Source organism: Hippocampus bargibanti, linkage group LG17 (genome assembly GCF_051943395.1).
Source record: "Hippocampus bargibanti isolate YZ-2025 linkage group LG17, ASM5194339v1, whole genome shotgun sequence".
Taxonomy (NCBI): Eukaryota; Metazoa; Chordata; class Actinopteri; order Syngnathiformes; family Syngnathidae; genus Hippocampus; species Hippocampus bargibanti.
Genome location: NC_142750.1, coordinates 11,130,294 through 11,139,858, shown reverse-complemented (window position 1 = coordinate 11,139,858; position 9,565 = coordinate 11,130,294). Strand labels below are relative to the sequence as shown.

Below are 9,565 nucleotides of genomic sequence, written 5' to 3'. Positions count from 1 at the left end.
TCATTCTTTTCCAGCACCGATTTGGAATTGGGGCGAGAAGAATGAAGATTTTGAAGATTGCGGCCTTCACCAATCAGATGAGTTGAAGTCAACAGGTCTGTGTTGGCTGAAGTTTAGTTTGATTGCTTAGCAGCAGTACAAAATGCATCTTACATACTGTAGACTACCTACAGTATTTATCTCATTTTTCAATGTTTTCATTTTAATTTTATAATCCTTTGAATACCAGTCGATTTTTGTTATGGTATTATTAAGCAAAAGTACATGTCAGAAATGTAGGATTTATGTATTTATTTTTAATTACCGAAAGGAATGGCAACAGACTCCCATCATGTGAACCAGTAACTCTCCTTGAGGCTGTTGTAGGTTCAAGTCGATGCTGTTTGAGCTAAAATAATTGATTCCGGGTCATCAAATGACTCTATCACGTGCCTGAAAATTATTTCTGAGCATGCGTCTGTGCTCGACAGTGTTCACTTTCTTCCCTCCCTGATGTAACAAGCGAGCCAAAGATTCAGAGAAAAGAACTGGCTAAAACGTTGAAACTTCTGCTAGAAAGCAAAACAAAACATAAGCAACAGCCTTCTGGAACAGCTGAATTTTATTTGCGGTTAACAAAAGGTACTTTAAATGATGGAAGGTTTTTACTGACTCCCGTTTGTATTTAAAAAAGTTAGAATGGCATCTGTTTATTACGAATGAAGCCACAACCCCAGTATGAGGGTCTACAGACTTTTGCAATCACATAATTTCACATATTGGTTTATTTCTAGTTTCTCTCAAAACAACCCTTCTTTTTATTTTTTTTGTTGTGCAGGTTGTTGATGACTTTGAGATGATTTTACTTGTTCAGATTTTTTTTTTTGTCAGATAGGTGGGTAAAGTTTTAATCGGTTTTACACAGCAAGAGAGAGCTGATCCTACCAACGTGTTGGCAACCTTTTACATGAGATCCCAAGGCCGTCACGAAAGGACAACCGACGTCTCCAGACAAGTTGTGTCCATAATCTACAAAATCACTTCAATTTACTTCTCCTGAGCGTATTTTACAAAGATTCCACGGCATATAGCTATATTTTACGTTTTAAGACTCGCGCTGAATATTCAGGAAGTCTTGTTTTCGAGTTTATGATGATGCCTGATGTGACGTCACGTCCGGAACGCCCCTGACCGAGAAAGCGACACACAATGCATTTTGGGTACTTTGTTTAGTCTGCAGACTGTGTTGATGGTGAAATTAGAAGGAAAAAACATGAATAACGCGATGGTGAATCGTTATGTGTTGCACCTGACTACTATTTAATACTTGTTGACACGAATTCCCAGCAGACAAATCAGCCCATTTCCAACGGAGCTTGGGCGCCATATTGTGCATTTTCGGGGAGCTACATTGGAGTCCAGACGCCTCAAAATGACACGGAAGGACTTCTTTAATCGATTGCAAACATTTATGCTTTCCTCTTCAGAACTATTTGAATCATATTCATAACTGGATGAGTAACAAGAAGGCATCTTCTCCGAATCTGAAGCCATTGTTTTGATTCTAGAGCAAGGCAAGATGTCCTGGCGTGACGTCGCGAACAAGGGGGCGGGACCTTCTGAAACTCGGCATCTCCGAGGTCATTTTGAAGTAGTTTTGGGACACTTTAACTCATTTTTATTGGTGTTTTGCATTTGACTAAAAATATCAGCCTGTGTGTTTTGGGCATTTTAGATGCTATAAAACGTTTTTCTGATATCAGTTTGGAAACAAAAAAAATGGTGTCGGTTGTCCTTTAATCATTTAATTGACTTTTTTTACTTTAACTTTTCAAATAATTTGGACATCCGAGTGACGGATCTCCAACTAGAGGCCATACAGCCATCCATCAGAAAGTTGTTGGTTTTTGGGAATGTAGCGCCGTCGGGAAGACAAATGTTCTGCCAAGAAGAAAGATTTACATTATGCAAGCGCTTGTGACGATGTCGTTGGCGTCGTATTTTGATCAGCGTAGCGAAGAAGGTTGAATGATCTGATATGGCCACAGGCAAACAGAAGGACTGATCTCGTTCCAGGTTTTCTTGTGATGTTACATCATCGCATCAGAATATTTAACTGGATACCATGGAAATGATTTTGTGGTGTGTTTGTAGTGCACACAAACATTCATAAAAATATTGTCATGTTCAAGTTGTTGCAGTGATCCAAAGAAGCCGAGACATGCGTTGTCTTCCCGACGTAAGGTTAACCTTGTCTTGACTTGCCCTGCTTGTGCTCAGCTGCTTCACACATGTGACCTACATGTGTACTGCATTTTCTTTTCCTTTCAAAAATGAAGATTTTCTCTAAAATTGACTTTTCTCTAAAAAAAAAAAAAAAAAATGTGACCTTTTGCTTTTAATTTTTCCCTCCTCTCAAATTTTCACAGAAATAAAAATCTGACTTTTTTTAATCACCAAAATGATTTTCCGCCTGAAAATGTTTATGAGTACGGGTCTACCCCCCTAGAAAACAGACTGACACATTAGGTCATTTTAATCAAATAACTGAATTCAAAATGTTCGACTCTTTCTCAAAAAAATATCTCTGTCATGAAAATATTTTCCAAAGTAAAACTTCAAAAAGGCTGTTTTTCTTAAGAAATATAGATATTTCTTCAGCAATAGAATAAAGGATGCCCTAAATACATTACTATTTTTTAAAACTGATTTTTTTTAATGACTATAAATTTAAAATGTGAGCTTAAAATGAATGTATTATTACATTTTTATTTATTTATTTTTTATAAAGCCTAAAAAGTCCAATGACCACAGTGTGACTTTTCATCCCAAAACATAAATTGTATGAATACAGCTTTTCCCCTCTAAAAATATATATACGGCATTTTTCTAAAATAAGCCAAATATATATTTTTTAAATGTCAGCAATAGCAACATTACTCTAAATGAGTAGCATTTCTTCCTCTAAAAACCCCTCTGTAAATGCATGTGTTGAAAAAAAAAAAACAATTCTGAAAAAAATCCCAGCGAAAATGTTTTTCTTGAAAATAAATCTTCAATTTTCCTTAAAAAAAAAATCTTACATGCTTATGTTGTGTGGTTTTTTTTTTTCAGTGGTGACAAGGCTCTAACTCCAGGGTACACGATGTCTCACGCTCAGACGGTTCGCGGGGTCCTCACCTCAGATAAGTGATCTCATCTCTCACACACACACACACACACACACACACACACACACACACACACACACACACACACACACACACACACACACACACACACATGCACGCACACGTGCACACACAGACACACACGGAAGGATTGGAGTGGTGGGGGCAGTGGGAAGTTCATCGCTTTTGACCACTGGGCCTCTCCACCTTGAATGGTCGTGTTGAAAAGCACGGACATAAATTGTGGGATGAGCCTCAAACCTCCCCGCAATCACAAACGCCAATGTGCCCCATCCCTTTCCATTTCTCTCGTCCGACGGCTATCTCTTGCCACCCCCAGCCCCCCCTGCCATCATCCTACGTTCAACAAGCGGTGGTTTCCATCTCGGCCAGCCTTTCGCTCTTGAAAGAGATGAAAAGATAAGCAGAAGAATGAGCACAAAAGCTTGCTTTGCTCGTGTTACCGGGACAGCCATCGGAGCGCACGTATGAAAGGCTTTAGTGGATGGGAGAAGACACGGACATCGATAGCGGGACCGCGCATCCTCAAAAGATGTTTGGCCCGACTTGCTCATACTAAAAGTACTCACTAACCTCTACGTTCCACTCAGTCAAATTTAAAACTTGCTCTAATTGTCGTTTAGTCGTTAATGGCTTGATGGAATGTAGTGTACGGTTTTCTCAGCATTAAACACTTGATGAGGAACGTAGCCTTCTTCTTCCACCATCTTGAGGAATGATTCCTTGTAGGTGCTTTTTCTGTGATAATTGTATCTCGTTCTTCATCAATTGTGATCTGTTTAGCTGGGTTGATAGCTTTTTGCATCAAGTGACTTGTGCAGGTTATTTGTGGAGCCTGAACAAAAGTGTGAGAGTGAAAACAGTTAAAATATACCATATATTTTAACTCTTTTCTATCCATTTTCTCACTATTCTCACACTTGTTTTTTTGTTTCAAGCTCTGTCATCTCCCTTTCGTGTGTGTGTGTGTGTGTGTGTTTTCTCACTGTCTGCCTGTCTCTTTAATGCCCCCCCCCCCCCCACTGCTGGGTTCTTGACCAATCACGTGGCTTTAACCGAAGACGCCATTTTGCCAATGTCAGAAAGAAAGAATAGGGAATGAAACCAAAAATTCTGAAGATACAAAAAGGAGAGGAGTAGAAGTACCTTACATTGCAGGAGTTTCTGAAAAACTACAGTCCTTTGGCAACACAAAATTCCTACATATTTCAAACCGATAAACACTTTAAGGCAAAAATTAGTGCATCCAAAAGATAGGCTGCCAAATGAAAAACAAAGTAATGTAGTTTATTCAATACATTGTAAGAATGAAAATTGTAAAGAGCAGTACTTTGGGGAGACTAAACAAATTCTCAAAAAAAGACTATCAACATCGCAGGGATAATCCTAGTGGGCCTCAAACGGCAGTACATATGCACCCTAAAGCTAGCAACCACTCATTTGACGACAATGAGTTTAAAATCTTAGTGAAAGAACTAGATGGTTTGAAAGGGGAGTAAAGGAAGCGATTTTCATAAAACAACTAAATCCTTCATTAAACCGGTTTGGTGGGGTAAGGTTCAATTTGGATCGTTCATACAATGGCCTGTTTAGGCAACATAGGATTAGTAATACTGATGAAGTGATATCGGTCGAAGTGGGTCAATCAGGCCAGTCGATAGTCAGAACAATAGGAAGTGGGGCTGCAGGGAGTAGTCCTCTGCTCCCCCCAACCTGAAAGCAGGGACCTATCATAGCAGAGTCCGGCACCACCATGTCTGGACAGTAGGGATATATATATAGGGCCAAACTACCAGTAAGACTTTAGTTTGCTGACGAAGTTTCTTGGATAAGAAGCGAAACGTCCGACACCTTTAAAGAAGTACAGATGACGGCTGAAGAAACCTTTTCATCGAAGGTACTTATATATATATTTTTCCTTTTTTATAACTGCTGCTGTGAATTGGGAATCTCTCCACTGTGAGATGAACATATCTCATATAGTCTACATTTGCCCCAGGTTAAAACGCTTTCCAACAAGGCAATGCTAGCTTGTATAATTGTGTAGTCATTAATTTTTCTTGCGATATTTTGACAAAGTATGTTCCAGACAGGTTACTAAAACGTTTCACAAATGGTTTAAATCGTCGAGGGGAGAAAAATGTGTCAAGTTTCTTTGAAAAGGAGATTTGCAGGTTACAACATTGTTCTGACAATTTAAATGTTTCATCTGTCAACACCAAGCAACAAACGACACGATTATTAACTCCCATCTTGGGTTTCTTCTGCTTCATTTTTGCTTCTTCAATCAGGAGGAATTTGAGCGTTTTTGTCAAGTTTTGGATTGGATTTACCTTTATTAGTCTCGCAGTGGAGAAATGTACATTTCACAGCAGCAAAGTTATGAAAGAAGTAGAAAAATAAAATACATGCGCTGCTTTTTATCAGTGTAATGTTTCATCCACAATATTCTTCTGGTAGCTTTCAATGTCACATGTCTTTGCTTTTATCAGACTGACAGTAAAACCCTTACCCGTGATTTTTAAGAAGTGGCTCATTGTGGTTTTTGTGGCAGGTCAAGTCTCGTTTACCACGTTTGGGAATTTGGCAGACCGAACTGCAACTCGCTGGGTGTTCCAGCAAACTGAGGGTATTTTCTCCTACAAATGACAATTTGGTTACAGAAAGGAGACTAGATCTTAGACCAGCTAAAAGCAGGTCGAAGTGGTGGCGCTGGTGCTGGAACGCAAGTTGGATGGATATGATCAAAGCGCGTGGAGACGGATGGAATTGTGCCTTTATTGTAAAAGAGGATACACTTATATTTTCAGGTAAACATGGTGCCATTCCAATTTTTGGTAAATATAATAATAATAATAATAATAATAATAATAAATTTCATTTCAAGCGCCTTTCAAAACACCCAAGTACACTTTACAGTCACAGGATTTTTTTGTTCGCGTGAGCAGCGGGAGCCATTCACGCCAGCGTTCACTCTACCCGGAAGTAACACAGCAGCAAAGTTATGAAAGGAAGAGGAAAGGGAAGAAAGAAGTAGAAAAACAAAACACAGGAGCTGCTGGAAAGTCAGCCACTCTTGTAGCAGCATTAGTATTTGACCGTAGAGGCCCCTTTCGAGGATGCACAGTAGCGCCACTAAAATTAGATTTCCGAAATTCCTGACTGGGATCTTCACCATCAACATGCACACTCCCACTCTCTTTGGTGTCTCCCTCGCGGCGTTCCTCCTCTTCCTCTGCGTTTATTGTCACTCGCTCCAAATCCTCCAAAAGCCTTCCACCATTCTCGGTGGTGGCGTATTTGCCTGAACTCGCCCTGCGTGCTGTCAGATATTTTGCGCCTTGGGGGTCACGTCAGTGAGAGTTTGCAGAGGGAAAGTACGGACGAACAAAGGTGTCAAGCCAAAAGGCTGCCGGCTCTCCCCCTTTTCTTCGTCCCGGTGTCGTCACCCTTGCGAGTTTATCAGCTTTACTGTCAACGCCCACGCCACTATTACTAAAAACATTTTTTCCGCCTCGGGGCCGGGGTCAAGTCATCCAACCAAATCAGTTCAAACACATTGCGGGGCTGTCAAGTGCCTGCCAAGGCAACAGATGGCGCTTTATAACTAAACTGGTCACTGGTTTGATTCAATCACATGATCTAAGGCACAGGTGTCAAAGTCAAGGCCCGCGGGCCAAATCCGGCCCGCCACATCATTTTTTTTGGCCCGCGAAAGCAAATCAAACTTGTTAAATTCCATGATGATTGTTAAAATCTGAGCCAAAAATTCATATTTTTGGATGTCAACCACAACAAAAGTCATTATTCTTGACTTCAGATTTGAAAACGAGTTATTCATTAATTTGCTGTGTGCTCTATATGTAATATTTGAAGGGATTTAAACATTCTAATGGGTTTCCCAAATTCATAACGGCCCTCGAGAGGAAACCATAACTACAATGTGGCCCGCAACAAAAAATGACTTTGACACCCCTGATCTAAGGTGTCATCAACTCATTTACAGTTGAATTCATATTTGTTTCAATATTTGTATTACCGTATTTTCTGGTGTATAAGGCGCATTCTAAATACTTAATTTTCTTCAAAAGATGACTGTGCGCCTGATACGCAGGTCCGCCTTATGTGTAAAGTCATATTGAGCTACAACAGGTCTCGCAACTACTGTCAGCAGTCATTGACTCCATTTTTTGCTGTAGAAGTAGTGCGTAACCCCAGCCTCTACAGTACTGCAGTGCCTTATAATGTGGTGTGCCTTATATTTGGAAAACTTTTATATATTTGGAAAACTTTTTCTTCATTTATTGAAGTTGCGCCTTATAGTCCAGTATGCCTTATATATGGACAAACTTTGAAAATACACCATTCATTGGCGGTGCACCTTATACTCCGGTGCGCCTTATATGCCAGAAAATACGGCAAATGTATTTATAAATTTATTAAGGCTACGTCAGAATTTCCCCATTAAGAAGGTTGACCTCCCTATATTTAAATAGAAACATTTTTTGAAGTCAAAATTTTGCAAAAAAAAAAATCATAAAATCTGAACATTAGATAAATGTAAACATTTTTTTAAAAATGGCCAACTAGTTAAAATGTTGCTCATTAGATTTTTTCCAAACATTTTAAAAAAGAATTTTAAATTATTTTCTTTAATAATACAAAATTGTAATTAAAATCTAGAATACTGGCTTTTAATTGATTAAAACAAACATTCATTCAATTCTAAAAAATCTTCACCTGCAAGGAATAGAACAAAACAAATGTATGCATTCAGAGCAAAATATCCAGTATAGAAACCCATGTTTTCATTTTCCCATGAGAAATAATCAGGGTATGAGGATAAGCGGTTTGGATAATTGATGGATGGATGTTGTTCATTTTAACATGACACCACAATCCAACAACCCACTTCCTGTTTTTCCCTTTGGAGTGGGCGTCTTTTGTGTTTTAAGACAAACAACATATTCATGAGCCCGAGCAGATTTACATTCAGTCATTAAATACCTCATCAATACAAAACTAATCCGATTTGTGACTTGTATGTCAACTCTGCACGGGCATAGGCGCCGGGCCACCCAGCAACGAGCCGCTCGCTGCTATCGTCCCCAAACCTGAGTCCCGCTCGTGTCCAGATGTCACACATGCGCATAAAGCATAACTTCATGACACACGACCACTGTTACTTCTGGGATATCGTCCTTCAATGGAAACTCATTCATTGGAAACAAGCTATTATGTCGATTGTGGCAAATGGCGGAGCTGTCAAGGTGTGTCAGCCGTCCAACCTCAATTACGGCAAATTCCCTGCAGTAGCCCGCTCTCCCAAATCCAGACCAAACCTTGTAATGGAAGCTGGATATTGCGAGGCCAGAATGGATATCCCCTCCTCCTCATCCAATTTGATTTGTTGACCGTTTTCCACTCCTGACATCCGTTCTTCAATCAATGGACCTCACAACCTTTAGCACATACACATACGCACACACACACACCCACACACACAAGGTGATGTCAAGCCCCAGATGGTTCCAATTTCAGGGGTAAATGCACCGCTTCTTGCAATCTGACCCAATTAGTCCAACATGGCTGGAAATGTCCCAGCTAGAGACACGGTGGCAAAGAGGTAAAGGTTCAAAGGTGAGGCCCACGTCTGTGTGGTTGGCTGGGGGATGGTGGATGCCAACTGCCTGCCCATCGAGCAGCGAGTAGCAAACCTGCTTGTTCAGCACAGGTGAAAACACAATATGTAAGCCTCAGGTATCAGCTGTCCTGGTTTAGACATTGGAGTGGGAACATGGCTCTTTCCTGATGATTCCAAAAGAAAAAAGAGAAGAAATAGTGATGAGGATCAGGTCACTAAGACGAAAAAACAATTCATGGATATTGAAAAGTTTTGACTTAGAATACAATATCGGTTGTTGAGGATGGGCTGGCTCGAATGTGTTGTCATACTTAACTCATTCACTGCCATTCACGAATGTATTCGGGAATTGAACATATGACGTACAGCGGCATTCCCAAATTTGTTCGGGTTTTGTTTTTTCATGCTTGGATGCCGATAAAGCACTGGCCGTGGCCTCTGGCAATGTTTTTTCATTTTCACAAGGGGCAGCATTTCCCTTTCCATGTCAGTGCTTCGTTCCAGCTTCAGCTGTTGTTGAAGTGCTACATAAACCAATATGTATGTATTGCATTGTATTTTGGACAGCCGCCCTCATTTCAAATTCATATAACTCCAGGCCCATATAATTTAGGAATTACCTTTTTTATCTGATGAAATAAGAGACTAAGGTTTCTAATGCTGTATTGAATGTTTATGTAGTCCTAAAACTCAATATTCTGTAGAACCTGGAATTTGAATGAAAATCACAATAACCCTGGCACTGGAATTG

The 9,565-nt window shown here is 40.0% G+C and overlaps 1 long non-coding RNA gene across 1 annotated transcript; it reads left to right on the top strand.

Annotated features, from left to right (window-relative positions):
- Positions 1-3: 3 nt before the first annotated feature.
- LOC148885731 (uncharacterized) lies at positions 4-4,108 on the top strand. The gene is made up of 3 exons (XR_016118018.1): positions 4-95; positions 1,548-1,619; positions 3,094-4,108. It is a non-coding gene; the product is annotated as an uncharacterized LOC148885731 (long non-coding RNA).
- Positions 4,109-9,565: the final 5,457 nt, after the last annotated feature.